This window comes from Balaenoptera ricei, chromosome 9 (assembly GCF_028023285.1).
Source record: "Balaenoptera ricei isolate mBalRic1 chromosome 9, mBalRic1.hap2, whole genome shotgun sequence".
Lineage (NCBI taxonomy): Eukaryota > Metazoa > Chordata > Mammalia > Artiodactyla > Balaenopteridae > Balaenoptera > Balaenoptera ricei.
The window spans coordinates 48,193,360-48,208,920 of record NC_082647.1 but is presented as its reverse complement, the minus strand read 5'-3'; the positions used below and the strand labels follow the sequence as shown (position 1 = coordinate 48,208,920).

Genomic DNA, 15,561 nt, shown 5'->3' with positions numbered 1-15,561 from the left:
CACAACTAGAGGGAGACCGCGCACAGCAACGAGGACCCAACGCAGCCAAAAATAAATAAATTAAAACAAAAACAAAAACAAAAAAAACAAAAAACAGTGGGGCATGAAACTGCATGGCACGTGCAGTAATCCAAAAGAGGTCCCAGTTGTAAAGAGTTAGTGGGAAAGCAGAAGGGACAGTTGAACAGGTAAACCCCATATGACATGCTGCTGGGATGCATGGACCTTATCCTATAGGATTTGTGTGTGTGTGTGTGTGTTAAAATACACATAATATAAAATTATCATTCTAACCATTTTACATTGAACAATTCAGTAGCATTTAGTATATTCACAGTGTTGTGCAACCATCACCACTATCTAGTTGCAGAACGTTTTCATCACCCCAAAGGAAACCCTATACTCATTAGCAATCACTTTCCATTCCCCTCTTCCTGCCAGTCCCTGGCAATCACTAATCTACTTTCTGTCTCTATGGGTTTGCCTATTCTGGATATATCCTCGAGGGTTTTTTTTTTTTTTTTTCGTTAAATTTTTAAATTTATTTATATTTATTTTTGGCTGTGTTGGGTCTTCGTTTCTGTGTGAGGGCTTTCTCTAGTTGCGGCAAGCGGGGGCCACTCATCATCGCGGTGTGCGGGCCTCTCACTATCGCGGCCTCTCTTGTTGCGGAGCACAGGCTCCAGACGCGCAGGCTCAGTAGTTGTGGCACACGGGCTTAGTTGCTCTGTGGCATGTGGGATCTTCCCAGACCAGGGCTCGAACCCGTGTCCCCTGCATTGGCAGGCAGACTCTCAACCACTGCGCCACCAGGGAAGCCCATATCCTCGAGGGTTTTAAGCAGAGTAGTGATGCGCTCAGATTTGCATTGTAGAAAGATGACGTAATATGTAATGAGGGGGCTGATTTGGAAGGAAATGATACTGGGGTAAGGAGGCAAATTAGGAGACTACATCTTCAGGTGAGAGATGATGTAGGCTCCTAAGACAGATGGTGAGAAGGGGAAGGGAAGAGAGATGTTGGGGTAGAAATAATAAAATTAGTGATTAATCAGACAAAGTTTAAGTGAAAGCATCCCCCTCCAACACACCAACAACCTCCCCATTTCAGGCTTCTGACATGTGCAGCTTTGCAAGAAGTGATGTTATTAACCAAGAAAGAAGAAAAGAGGCACATGGCAGAAGCAGGTTTGGGAGGCAGGTGATATAGGATAGTTTATAGTCCTTGTTTTCTACTACAGGTTGATGCAGACACTCAAGAGAGTCTTGTTTGTTAGTTTCTGATTTACGCTAAATTTCTTTTATTATTTTTATTCCATTCCACATTTACAAACTCTTACCTTTTTGTTTTCAGACACTAACCCTGAGTAGAAATAAAATAAATATGCACTCAAATAAAAAATATACTAAAAAGAAAGAGTACTTGGTAATGAGAATAAAAAATAAGCCAAAGCTTGTTAGCAGCCGCCTCTTAACAAAGAGTGAGGCAAGTCACTTCCAATAAAAAACAAAAAGCAAAGTGAAGGTCAAGGCTCACGGCTGCTCCCACAACACTCAGGGAAAACGCCTTCAGATTCACCACTGTAAGTCCTAGGGTAGCAAATAATTATTGAGGGGAAAGGGTGCTTTAGCTGACCTAAATGTAGCCATCACAGTGGCATCGTTTCTAGAGTAGTCAATATAGAGCTTTGATGCTACCTTACAGTTCCCAAGAGGCTCTCATCTAACTTAATCAGTTGCAACAATATCATAATTTAGGATTTCCACTTTTGATTATGACACAATAATAGCATGGGTCAAACCAACCCCACTCTATTAAGAACAACAATAAAAGCTTAAAGGCATGGACTCAGGATTTAGCAGATCTGGGTTGGAACCCAGCTCCGTGACTTGGGCACAATGACTTAACTAACTCTATTTTCCCATCTGTAAAATGGAGATAAGAATTAGGGTGACCAGTTGTCCCAGTTTGCCCAGGACTGAGGAGTTACTGCGAACATAAAACTTTTAGTGTTAACACTGAAAAAGTGCCAGGCGATCTGGAATGGTTAGTCATGCTAAGAATATTTAACTTTCTGTGAGAATTCATAGAAATAATGCATATAAAATGTTACATGGCACTTGGTCCACAGATGTGTATTAAGCTTGCACCACGTATCATACAGGCAAATAATAAGCACTCAACCAAAGGTCATCATACTATTATTATCTGAATTTTTATGGTCAAAGGAATATGTTTTCCCTTTAAGAGCAGAGAAAGATTAGAAGTTACTAGGAACTGTAAACTTCATTACTATACTTTTTCAGAAGATAGATTATAATATTTTCTTTAGGAGGGGAAAGATAGATTATAATATTTTCTTTCGGAGGGGAAATATTTCTCTTCCAGGCTTCTTTTATTTCCGTGCTATGAATCTTTCCTTCCCATGGGAAAGAATGTTCCAGTTAAAGTAAGAAAGCAACTTAAATAAGAAATCAAACCTCTGTCAATAGGTTTAACTGTCTAGAGTGAATTGTATCCCTTAAGCCTGCCAACACCAGGATCCATCCCATTCTTTCCACCCCCTTTCACCTCATGCAACGCCTAACACCCTCTTCTCCCCACACAGAAATGTCAATCAAGCAAGACCTTACTTGTCTCAGCAGAATGGCAAAAAGCTGTTGGGTCTTTTTTCCCTTTTAAGAACCCACTTTACAACATAGGGCTTCATGCAATTAAAAAGTAATCAAAACTTTACTCCCTCCATGTGCAGTTTTTATATTAGATATCCACAAGAGGATAAAAAGCACAATCCAGTTCATTAATTACCCTTACTCAATATCTAGCTTTATGATCCACATTTGTAGTTTTCTTTGGGAAGAGCGAAGGAGAATGGGGGAGGAGAGGGCAGAGGTTATAGCAGCAAATGCTCTCTGCCAGGAGTGTTGTGAGGACTTAGACCCTGACTCACTGTCTTCTGGGTAACATGGAAACAAGAGCCAGCCAACTTGCCAAAATTTTGCTTCCTGCAAACAGTAGTGTAGGCTAGCTCCAGCAGTGGTGTGCTGGAGTTCTTTCCCACTGGTTTAGGAGATTGGATTACGCACGTGGCTGCCCCACTCCACATTTGGTGACATCATGTTGGTAGCCTGAAATCAGCCATAGTGGGAGTATTTACACCACGGAGATTGGCAAACACTACAGATCAGTGGCTCCCCTCCCTCCCAAGCTGGTTTACTCTCAGACCACTGGTTCTCTGACATTTTGATGTTCCTGGGGAAACATGACACATTAAGGCATTCTTCCTCTTTCCCAAAATAAATCAAAGAAATATCCATTCAAATGGGTAAATTATCTTCTCTGAAACCTTGGTGCAGGATATCAGATGGGCTGGGTTTCAAATATTTGCAGGAAGGTAAGAAGGTCCTGTTGCCTGCTTCCATTCCTGTCTGTCCCCACTGAGTTCTAGTATTACTGGCAGTAATAGTTTCAAGACCACACCACCAAGTTGTCAGGAATATTCTGTGTATCAGAGCCCCTAAGACACTCCAAACGTGGTCTTTTGGGGGCCACTCCTGACCACAGAGGGTATCTACATTCAACTGTGTTCCTGACCCACAGCTTAAGGGGACCCCAGACCCGCAAATGCCCCCAGGTTCCGGGAATTTAGAAGACAAAATATGGCGAATGGTGCAACATTTTCAATGATGCCATTTGTTGAAACAGAACAAGGCACACTGTCTTTACTGCTAAACCAAAGAGCGCAAGGCAAAAATAATGCCCTTAGTCCAGCTGACAACGTAGCAATACTGCAACACAACTTTATTTTGTTCCTTCATGCTGCCCATTTCTCTACCCAACTCCACACTCTACCTTGTTTGTTTTTTGGCTCCATTTACTATTCCCACAAGCAACTTTGTAAATCTGGTTATGCTTCAAATTGAAACAACGAAAAGTTATTGTTTAAAAGGCAAACCCCCATTCCTCTTTGTTCCTCAAATAACATTAATTTTTAAAACCTGTTCTGCATGTGCAGATAATACTTTAAATGTTAGCCTTCTTAGTATTTATTCACTTCTCATAATGAAATGGTTCTCTGTTAAATTTCAATAGATAATTGAAAACCACTCAATAGCTAAGAGAAAATTATGCATCATTGCTGAGCTGCTATACCTCAGCAACTAGATCTGCTATCCAATTTATATTTTAAATAATACAATAAATTAGCCCCCTGAGTATTAACTAAGTGCATATTTGGGTAGCTTAATTTAGTAGCCTTCTTTTTAAGCTAATCAGTCCTCTCTAATGAAATAGAACCACATGAACTAAGAGGACTCTTGGCAAATAATCAGAGTAAAATTGGGAGTTGCTATTGTTTATTATTGCCTTTGTTTTCAAGAAGCGAGCTGTATGTTTTTTTAAGAAAAGGGAAAAAAAACCCTCAAATACCGAGAATTCAATTTTTTTTAAAGGAGAGGATACACTAGTCAGCCACTGAGATAATGAAACTTCTACAACCCCTTCCATAAATTTTTTTCCCAGAATATTTCTCCTTTTTTCTCTTATGTAACACAGAAAGGAAATAGTCTTCAGTGGACATAAACAATGCATCCTTTCGTTTGATGGGCATTGTTTTGAACTATTCATCATCTCAGCATGTCTAGTCTATTTCCTAGAAGACATTCTGGTATGTACAAATGGTGAGCAACTATTGCATTCCTTGAGAATTGTAGTATTTGAATATACACACAAATGAGAGGGGTGTGGGCATAAGGTAGGGGACAATTTGATTTTAATTCTAATTCGCTGAACATTTACTGAGTGCCAGGAACTGTGCTAAGGGGTTTGCTACAATCATAAATCGTACATTATTCCTGTCCTCAAGGAGCTCAGTGTCAAATAGAGGAGGAAGGCAATTGAAGAGGCAAATGAAAACCCAGTGTGGTACATGCAACAGGAGATGTACATAGAAAGAGATGCAGAGAAGGAGGAATTCTGGGAGAAGGGCTTCCTAGAGGTGATGCTGGAGCTTAGCTCTGAAAGGCAAATGGGGGTTTTCCAGGCAGTCAGAGGAGTAGGAAGGGCCTTATAAGAAAAGCAGAGGGAATCCATGGGAATTATTGGCTGACAGAACAGTAAGGTGTGCTTGGGGAATTATAAGGTGTTTTGTTTCGTTTTTCAGGATTCTAGTTAAGAAGGAGGGAGAGTGAGAGTCCAGGTTGGGGAAGGAAGCAGAGGCCAGATCAAATATCTTTACTCTCTTATGTAAAGAGTTCAGACTTCATTCTTCAGGTATCAGGGAGTTAGTGAGGGATTTTAAACAAGGAAAAACAGGATCGGACTTGCATTTTGGAAAAAGCACAGAGAGAAGGGTAGGTTGGAGAGAAACGAGACTAATTAAGACCAGTTAATGAGGCTATTGTAAAAGGGAAAAAGTTTAAACAACTTAAAAACACATATTCAGAGTGTTCTTGAATAGCATCTTTTAAAATTTGTGCCTTTTCTTAAAACACCACAAGGCAAAAACTGTTTCATTTTAGAATTTATAATGTAGGGTAGCCATTGTTTTTTTATGTCCCCCAAAATGCTGTACGTTTTTTATTGGTTTGTATAAAATCAGTGTTTTTCTTTTTAAGTAGTTCTTTGTGGTTTCTGTGTCAAGCACTAGGAAGTGAGTAAATCAGGTCAGTGAGAAGGATACTATAAAGCAGATGTGAGAAAGGCTAGCTAAAGAACTGGGTGAGTAGTATTTGCCAATTACTATTCTTCTTAATTTTCTGGTAAGACTCACAGCAAAGCAACTGGCTAAAAAACTTCACTTCCTTGTCGTTTCAATGGAAAAGTGATGGAAGTGAGGGGATTTGTGCTGTGTTGGAAAAAAGATTCAGGTTCTTCTCCCTGTGGTCTAGGCCTTGCCTGCAAATCCAGGCTTAAGTTGAAATGTCTATTTTATTAGTTGCTTCTTATACTGAGCCACTGCTGGTAAGCTGAAGTGATAAGGTGCTGAAGGAATAAATTTCTAATTTTTTTAAAGCTGGTTATTTTGATAGCCAGCATCAGCCCAGGCCATCCAGAAAGAAAAGTGCATCCACAGAACCAAAGCAGTACCAAGACTTGGATATGACATGTCCACTCCACCCTTTCACTGGGTGTGGATGCTACAGTCTTTCAATTGATGGTAGCCAGAGAAGAAGACGGGAAAGAGAGCAAGAGAAAAAGAAGACAGACCATGTATATTAGACATGGGAAAGGACATTAAGTGCCCCCTTCCACTTAACAAGCCCAGCTGAAAGATGCCTAGAGACAAGTCCAAGAGCCGGTGAGATAGTGGAATAACCAGAACCCTTGTACATTACTGGAAAGAATACAATCAATTTGGAAAACAGTTTGGCATTACCTAAAGAAGTTGAAGATGCTCAAACCCTGTGAACTCATCCATTCCACCTCTAGGAATTATTCTTAGAGAAAGTCTTGCATGCAGGCCCAAGGAGATATTTGCAAGGTTGTGTACAGCAGCCATATTTATAGTAGCAAAAAGCTGGAAACAACCCAAATGCCCATCAGCAGTGGAATGGACAAATGATATAATCACACAATGGAATACTATGCAGCAATGTAAAAGAACGAAGCACAATTTTGCATGTATCAACACGATGAATCTCAAAGTATTGAAGAGCAACAGTATATTGCAAAATCATACAGAATAATTCCTTTTATATAAAATTAAACATGAAAAGTAAAATATCATTTATGGAGATGTATATCTGCAGTAAAACTATTAATTTTTTTCAAAAAGGAAAAGGGTGATAAAAAAATCCAGGGCAGTGGTTTACCTCCAGGGCCAGTGAGGGAAGGGAATGGGCTGCTGGTAATACTGCATTTCCTAAGTGACTGGTAAGCACAAGGGTATTCAGTTATCATTGTTTGTTTTATCTTACACAAGTATGTTACATATTTTTGGATATTATTCAATTTTCAACTACAAAAGAAAAGAAAAAACCCACCTACTGATGCTGCCAAACTCACAAAAATGAATCTTGAAGAAATTTAACATGTTCTCTGTTGTGCTTTTTCCTTCTGCCCAACACAGGGATGACGAGATGGACCCTTTGTCTAAAAACAGTAAGTGAGGAGGATACAGAGAAGCAATTGAAGGAAACAAAGGCAAAAGTGGGAAGTCCCCCTCTGGCAAGCAGCTCCAAGAAGACAGAGCTGGTGCCAGAATGGAAACCTTGGGACTCCAGTTGCTGCATAAAAAAATAAATAGAGGAACAACAATAACACCCACATCTCCATGCTGGACAGCAGAAGAGCAAGAAGTTGCCGAACATTTGGTTTTTTTGTTTTTTGCTAGATTATTTTTTACTCTCTAAATCTAAGCTCCTATATTCCCCTTCTTCCCTGTTTCTATATGTTAGAAGCTCAGTACAAATGAAAAAAAAAAAAAAAAAAAAACCAAAAAACCCCCCAAAAAAACCCCAGAACAAAAGCATTAAGGCTGGGTGCTTCATTTATTGTCAACAGGGATGTTTCAGACTATTGTTAAACTAGAAGGGACTCAATGCTTTAGAAACATCTCATCACTCAATTTAGTGATTTTCATATACTTTTATTAGACTGCCATGCAGCAAAACATGGAACTCCTCCCCAGTCCCCTCTACTTCTTCCATCTCTCATCAAGGCAGTTTCCTTGTTATGGTGAAGGGAAAACTGGATACAACTGCAGTATTTCTAGTCCTATCTGATGAATAATACTCAGCCCATTTCATCATCTGAGCCTTTAAGACATAGTATCTCTTAAGGACCCTGTTAGATGGGGTTGGGGGAAGCGTCTTGCCCTGTGAAAACAGATTCATGCTAGGAGAGGTCAACAAAGACAATAAAATAAATACTTATTACATGCTTACTAGATGCCAGACAGAGTGTCAAGTAATAAATGAGCATTATCTTAATTAATTCTAATAATGAATCCTTCTGCAAGAGAGGTAGGTATTCATATCAACCCCAGTTTACAGATGAGGAACCTCTTGGAGAGGTTAAGTAACTTGCCCAAGGTCACACAGCTAGTAAGTGGTAGAGCTGGGAGCTAATCCAGGTCTAACACAGTATTCATTATCTTAATCCCTAAACTATAATGTCACTTGAGTATGGTGATAATAGAAGTAGTGAGAATCGCCAAGGTAATAAAAAATAAATAAAATTCAAGCTCATAACTTCTCAATCTGAGGTCACCAAAGGTGGTCCATGGTTTGGGTTGGGGAGAGTCTATGAATTATTTTCAACAATTCAAATAGTCTAATCCATGGGTTCTTTGTCTTTTGTGTGCCATGGACCCCTATGGCTGTTTAATGTAGCCTATAGATACCTCTCAGAATAATGTTTTTAAATACATGATTCACTCATATATATATTATGATACATATCATAATATATATACATATATATTATAGATTACAAATGAAGCCATTACATTGAAATGATCAAAACAGCTAAACATGAATTTGTGATACATCAACATATATCCTTCTATATGAACACATATAGAAGAGCAACCCGTGGGTCTGATAACTCCTGTAACTTTAATGTAGTGATGGTCATAAGCATTGTTCCTAGCTATTTGCAACAGCATCTGTGTTTGATATGAAAATATCTCTGCTTTCTACGGTGACAAAGCCAAAGGCACTGCTAATACTGCTGTGGTTTGTTGCCTACATTCATAATGGAAGGAAATGATGTTTCCGTTAGAGGTTAGTGAAAATAAAGACGCAATTTTTTTCCCTTCTAACTTCACTGACCCCTTGAATCCTAACCATAAACCCTTAACCCAGGTTAGGAATCTATTAAATAACCTAACGATCACCTAATGGAAGTGCTAAGTTTACTCCTGATAAGGCTTCAGTCTAAATCATTGCATTTTTATTTTTGCTTTGGCATGGAACTAATTGTATCAATCTATTATATCAATAGTATTTGATCAATAATTAATATCCAGAAACACACTGTAACTGGTGGGCAACAACTTTGCTGAGAACTCTTCTGGATGATGTTTACAGGAGACCCTGCTTGCTCTAGTTGTATCTTTGTTGGAAAGTAACAGAAGACTTTGCACATGAGGATCACATCATTTCAGTATGCGACAGAATGCTGCTGGGAAAAGGAAACTAATGTTTTGAGTAAATAAAAGAGTTCTTCTACGAGTCTAAATTACCAATGGTCTATCAGTATTTTGAGAGAACAAAGGTCACTTGTAAACCTACAATGCATGGCAGGGAACTGAGGTTTAAAATTTAGTTTAAGGTTTTGGCTGAGGATTTCAGAGAACCAGAGCCATACCAGTAAATACTGTTGACTAGAGGACACTTTTCTAAATGTGATGCTTCAGATCAATGGCTGTTAAGAGTAAATCTATGTTCTCAGGTTTCTGGTTGGCCTGTAAGTAACTAAAATAGGTCAGGATTTAGAGCACCCTTTAGGCATCAGAACGGAAGTTTATCCAAACGTAAGCCACACAGGATTCCTGCAAGATGGAAGCCATTTCCTTATCAATAGAGGAACAAAAGACATCACAGTTTAGGGTTCCCCAAAACCAGCTGCATATTAAATTCCCTAAGAAGCTTAAATATTGATGCTCAGGTCTTACCCCAGACCAGTAAAGTCAGAATATCTGGAAATAGGCCTTGGGAATCTATATTTGCAAGGGTTGAGACACAATGGCTTAGGAAAATGTAGTGGACAAGGATGGTTCCAAATTCTTTGCCGTTCTTGCCATCAGGAGGAATCTGGCCTTGCTCTGTGATTTGCTTTGACCAAGAGAATGCAATGGAAATAACAGTCTGGGGCTTTTGAACCCTGGCCTTAAAAGGACGGGCATCTTTTGCTTCTCAGTTTGGGAGACCTGCTGCTATGCTGTGAAGTCCAGACCAGGACAGTACATGGTCAGAGGTCATATGGAGAGAGCGCTGGAGGACAGGAGATTCCCTTGGAGACTACCTAGGAGACTACCTTACCCAGCTTTAGCCAAACTCTCAGCTGAATGCAGCTGCGTGTGCGACCTCGGCCTACCCCCAATCAGAAGAGCCGCTCTACTGAGCCCATTCCACCCACATAATTGTGAGAAATAATAAATTATTGTTGTGGTAAGCCAGTAAGTTTTGGAGCGATTTCTTATTCTGTAATAAATAACTGAAAAAGGGAAATATTTCCTGACAATTCTTGATTCTTCTCCCTGAAAGATCTGTTGCTCCTATCTTGGAATCTTGATGTGAACTGAAAAACAAGGCTGGATCCGTCTTTCTAATGCAGATAGAAGACATAATGACACTAAGAGCTCAAGTGAAAGCTTACATTATGCAAACAAAGGAAGACCAATTACCCCATGTGGCCTTAGGCAAACCACCAACTCCTGCTGCTGTCTATTCACCCACCCCCACGCAAACCCTGAGAGCTTGCAACTGCCTTGTCTCGGTGGCCTTTGTGGTAGACAGATGCATCATCAGATCCCCTTTCAAGGACGGACTTGCGGCCCAGCTGTGGGAAGTCCAGTCAGCAGACGGCTTCCAGCTCCTTCGGGGTCTGCCTCAGCTGCAGAGCACAGCCTTTCCCCAAAATGATGCCCTTCCTGGGGCATCCCACATTTGGTGACTAAGTGAGGCTGGGGGTATAAAGGCCTGATCATTTTTGTCTGATGTAAGATGCTCTGATGGAAACTACTCTCTCTGGAGCTCCCTTGCAGGTTGGCCAAGGTTTGTCAGGCCTCTATCATAGTTTGGTTTTCTCCTCTGCCAATTCTGCTTCCTACCCCTTCCTTTCTCAGGTGTTAATCCCTAATAAACATCTTGCACTCCAAACTTTGCCTCAATGCCTGCTTCTGGAGAATCCGTGAAGCTCTTGATGGCAAGGTTTATATTGAGGGCAGGGGTATGTTTTGATTGCTATGTCTGATTTTCTGCCCACAGTCTGATTCCCAAAAGCGGACAGAAGAACTTTCCCCAGGTCTGGAAGATGGAGACAAAGAACCCATGAATCAGGCCATCCCTCTTGGTAAAAATCCAGACCTGGGAGAGAGATGAAGATTCTGTTTAACAATTTCTGTAACAAAGCCAAAACATGTTCCCAGGAATTAGCTGTATTTGGTAATCACTGTCTCAAATCTGTTTAACAGTTACTTTCCTCCATTAAATATTGTTTTAACTTCTCATGCCCTATCAACTAGTTGAATGCAATAGTTACATTTATTGCTCTTTGCTTACTCTGATTTTGTCAGTGCAACCAAGGACTTGCTGAAGACCTTTCTGAACTGTTGGTTTCTTCGGAAATAGTTTCTAATGCTCCCTAAGATGTTTAAAATTCTAAATTAAAAAAAAAGAATTATCAGAAAGTTCAAGAGAGGCAGGTGGCCAGCTCGGTCATTCTCTCTGTGGATTATCCGTGGACATGTTGAAATCCTAGCCTGAACTTCCCTTCCACTCGAAGGACTGTGGTTATTCTTTTCTCCATTTTTCAGTTGTGTGTAGTCAAAGAAACAAAATGGTTGATGTTAGTTTTAGAAAAGCACAATTAAGACGCCGTAGTTGTTCACTGTTTTCTGTCTGCACACCAGGCTTTCCCCATCCTCCTACTCCTTGTAAGTACTCTGCTTTTCTTTAGAAAACAGCCTCTTCTATGTGGATGGGATGCACTGCCAAACACACTGGCCACCACCCACACTCTACCCACCTCTGTCACCACCACCACCAAGGGCAGACTTGTAGCCCTGGTCCGGTGGCCAACCAGAATATTCCATCCTTCCCGCTCCATGGCCCCCACAGGTACTTAAAGCACAGCGGTGCCGGGGAAAGAGCAAGATGTGGGCTGTCAAATCTCAGATACTATTACTATTTGAAGCCTTAATCAAGTTTTCCAGGTGAAACTTCTGTTTCTACATTTATAAATTAGTAAATACAATCACATAATTCACAGGGGAGCTATGAGTATTCCATAAAATTGTGGATAAGAAAGTGTGTGGCAGACCACTGGCCTGAGGGCTTGCGAATGCTGAAGGATTGGTAGCCATCCTTAGCGTCTCCTTTGGCCTTCCTGACACCCCCATGCACCAGCGACCAGCCCACAGCCGGTAAGTGGCAAAAACTGAAATTCACATAGGTTGGTCTAACTCCACAGTCCACCTTCCTCTCATTACCCCAGACCGCCTCCCATTGGTCACGACTCTCCAAAACAGTCAAGCTTTGAGGGTGGTGGGCTCCTTCCTTTGGTTTCAATGTATGTAACCCCTAACAGAAGGTCTGATTCCTGTTGGAAACTCAGGGAGAAGCCCCTGAGAAGAGTGTGGCAGACCACCGTCCTGAGGACTCCATAAGCCAAACCTGGGTCAAGGTCAAAGCATAAGTCATGGCTCAGGGCTTGTGCTTTTGGGGGCTGGGGGACTCACTGTGGCTGCCTGAGGAGGGCACCAGGATGACACCAGCATGCCAGGTGCTCCCTGTGGATACTTAGTTTCAAGCTGGTTTAACTACACAGGAAACACCATGTCTCAAACAGGGATCAGTCCTCACAGCTTAGACATGACAAAGCTTGTCTCCTCTATTTCAGGACCTCAGAATCAAGTATCAAGAAGGTGGTCTCAGGAAGTAGATGGAGAACCTTCTTCCAATACAGCTCCTAACATGACTCCCTATTTCCTGGGGATCCTCCTTCTCTGACCTCTTTCTACCCTGAATTCATCCTATTGCTGCCATTTTAAACTTTCCAAAGCTTTGAAAATGTGCTTAAACATCTTCCACGGCGACAAACACTGTATGCTTCCACTTATATGAGATACTTAGAGTAGTCAGATTCATAGAGATGGGGTAGAACGGTGGTTGCCAGGCTCTAGGGAAGGGGGAATGGGAGCTGGTGTTTAGTTACAGAGTTTCAGCTTTACAAGAGGAAAAGAACTGTGGAGATGGATGGTGCACAACATTATGAATGCATTAGTACCGCTCAACTGTATACTTTAAAATGGTTAAGATGGCAAATTTTGTTATGTATATTTTATCACAATAAAAAAAATTGGAAAAAAAAACCCTTCAGTGGCCCGCCACTACTTAAACAACGGAACACTCACCCCTTTGCCTACCATCAAGGTCCCATGATCTCTTTCCAGTTTCCCTCCCAGCTTTCACCCTTTAGGCTCCAGATTAGAAACCAGACTGCGTGCTCTGCCTGTACCCTGCCCTGTACGCTCTCATTCTGAGGCTCTGCCCACCATGTTTCCACTGTTCATTTTAGCCAATTTCAGCATCTGTTCTTTTACTAACATCAGAAATTCCCAGGTAAAGCTATAACCTTTCTTAACACTGGATGAACCTTGCCTCACCACCTACTGAGCTCTAGCACCTTTTTAAAAATCCCGATACTCTGTCTGTCTATAGAAGGTCACATGCATGTAACTGAAGAGCTAACACTGGAAGTAAAATACATTATTTCTCAGGCCTGCTTTAATTATGGCAGATGTGTATGCAGGCTCCAATTTTAACTGTACTAGTTTACTACTGCCAATCCATCATTCCAGAGGTGAGTGCCCTTGTGAAGCAGAAAACCTCTGGGCTGGAAGCCAGGGGGTCTAGAATCTAATCTCAGCTCAGACATGAAATGGGTAGGAGACTTTGGAACAGTCACTTAACCTCTGGGCTTCAGTTTCCCCACCTGGAAAATGAGATCTAAAATTTGTTTCAACTGGAAAATGCTACCTAGAGGATGGAGATAATCCATCCTGTAATTATTGAATAACCTAAGCTGATATTGATAATGAAAACATAAAATAAAATTAATGATGACTCAAATTGCAATCAGGAAAAGAGAGTTGTTGGAAACAATGCAAAACTCATGGTAGAAGAAGCTACACCCAGTATGATTGCATAGGAATGAAAACTGACCAGGGACTCAAGTCTTCCTTTTAATGTTTACATGGAAAATAATTAATCTCCGTAAGAATATTTTCATTGAAATAAAGATAGAAAAAATGCTTTTTTCAGAAAATTTAGCTTCATGAAGTTTTTTTTTCTAGAAAGATGTTTTTAAAGAAATTTATCAGTGTTATTATTCTGATTAAAATTTTATATTCTGATTAAATTTTATATTAAATGTGGCATCAAAAAGTCTTTGGAGTTGAAATGACAACTCAGTGATGTAAGAACAAAATGTCCTGCATTTCAAAAGCAGTGGCAACATCAAAACAGACCATGAACAGCAACAGTGACATTTGGAGAAAGGCAGAGAAAGACCCCAAAAGGAGCAGCAGGGTGGCCTTGACAGTGATGGACATGGGTTGTCACCAGCTAGGGGGAGAGAGAGGATTAGACCTTTGATCTAGACTGCAACACTTCTGAGTCATACAAACACACACATCCCACTCTGAAGGCAACTATATATTCTACATTGCTTGCAAACTGAGCCCCTCCGGACATTAATGAAAAATATACTTCAGATCTTTCTTTGAAGATATCTTAGAGATAACTCAGTTCAAACCTTGTATTTTACAGATGAACAAACAGAGGCTCAGAAAAGCCTGTGACTTCCCAGATGATATAACAAGGGAGGATCCAAGTCTTAGAATGGCACAGATTGTGGAGGCCAGACCAACAAGGGGCAACAAATAGCACTCATTCTTCATCTGATCTCCGAAGGCTGGATGGAGCTGGTTGGTTTTCCTGGGCCTCCCTTGATGGAGAAACTGCTCCCCATCTCGGTACCTTGACACTCCCCTGCGAGAGCTGTCATTCCTTTAAGTGGACATTTTAGGGAACCATCCGGAGACAAGTCTACTTTGGTTTCGATTTTTAAATTAAGAGCTGTGGAGTTTGGCAGAGAGTGAGTTTTCTTTTTTGGCAGACACATACACATGCTTCTGTTTTGTGTGTCAAATGCTAAAAAGCCAAGCCCATGGTTGAGGCCCGTTTCTTTCATTATCAGATGCCTGACATCTGAACAGTATCCTTAATCCACAGAGAATGCCTTTGTGAACACCAGAGCTCCTTTCCCTCCTTCATCCCTGCCCCTCCCCCCAATCTCCACACACCACCCCCAATCCTATGCTGAGGCATTAGGGGAAGGAGCGCTGCCAGCATTGTAAAATCACCTACATAAACTGCAGATCCCTCGCCGCTGTGTGGTAAAACACTTCTATCACAAACATATGTGGGCCTCGCTTCTTTTGTTAGCCGGTTTTTGGCAGCCGGAGGAGTGCCATTTCATCTCTCAATGTGTTTTGCGTTCACCAGAAGAGTCAGCGGGCTCAGTGTGATATTTGCCACAAGTTTCTGAGTGGTGGTCAATCCCTTTTCCCACCTCTACGGCCCAGGCTGCCCTGCGGCCCCGATCTCGCCTCCCAAGCTGGGTATTCCGTGCACAGCACCGAGCAGGACACGTGTGATGCCAGGCACTGGAGCGTTTCACAAGGAAGGGCCAGGGGACAGAGAATAACAGGTGGCTGAGGCAGCCATCAAAGGATCTGGAGGACGTGCTGAATGTGCCTGGTGGGATTCTCATCATAAAGCAGTGCAGCGGACAGGGGGTTAAGGACGTGCCCATTGCTCCCTGGCAGCT

At 41.3% G+C, this 15,561-nt stretch overlaps 1 protein-coding gene and 1 long non-coding RNA gene across 6 annotated transcripts in view; one reads left to right on the top strand and one right to left on the bottom strand.

Moving 5' to 3' along the window:
• Nucleotides 1-11,153, top strand: part of LOC132371918 (uncharacterized) — a 33,097-nt gene extending 21,944 nt beyond the window's left edge. The window contains exon 6 of one of the 2 annotated variants that reach the window (XR_009505010.1): nt 7,070-11,153. This is a non-coding gene — a long non-coding RNA (uncharacterized LOC132371918). The remainder of the gene's footprint in view (nt 1-7,069) is intronic. The other variant, XR_009505011.1, reaches the window with a different exon arrangement.
• CPVL (carboxypeptidase vitellogenic like) overlaps nt 1-15,561 on the bottom strand; it is a 144,315-nt gene that overhangs the window by 37,101 nt on the left and 91,653 nt on the right. The window lies entirely within an intron of this gene.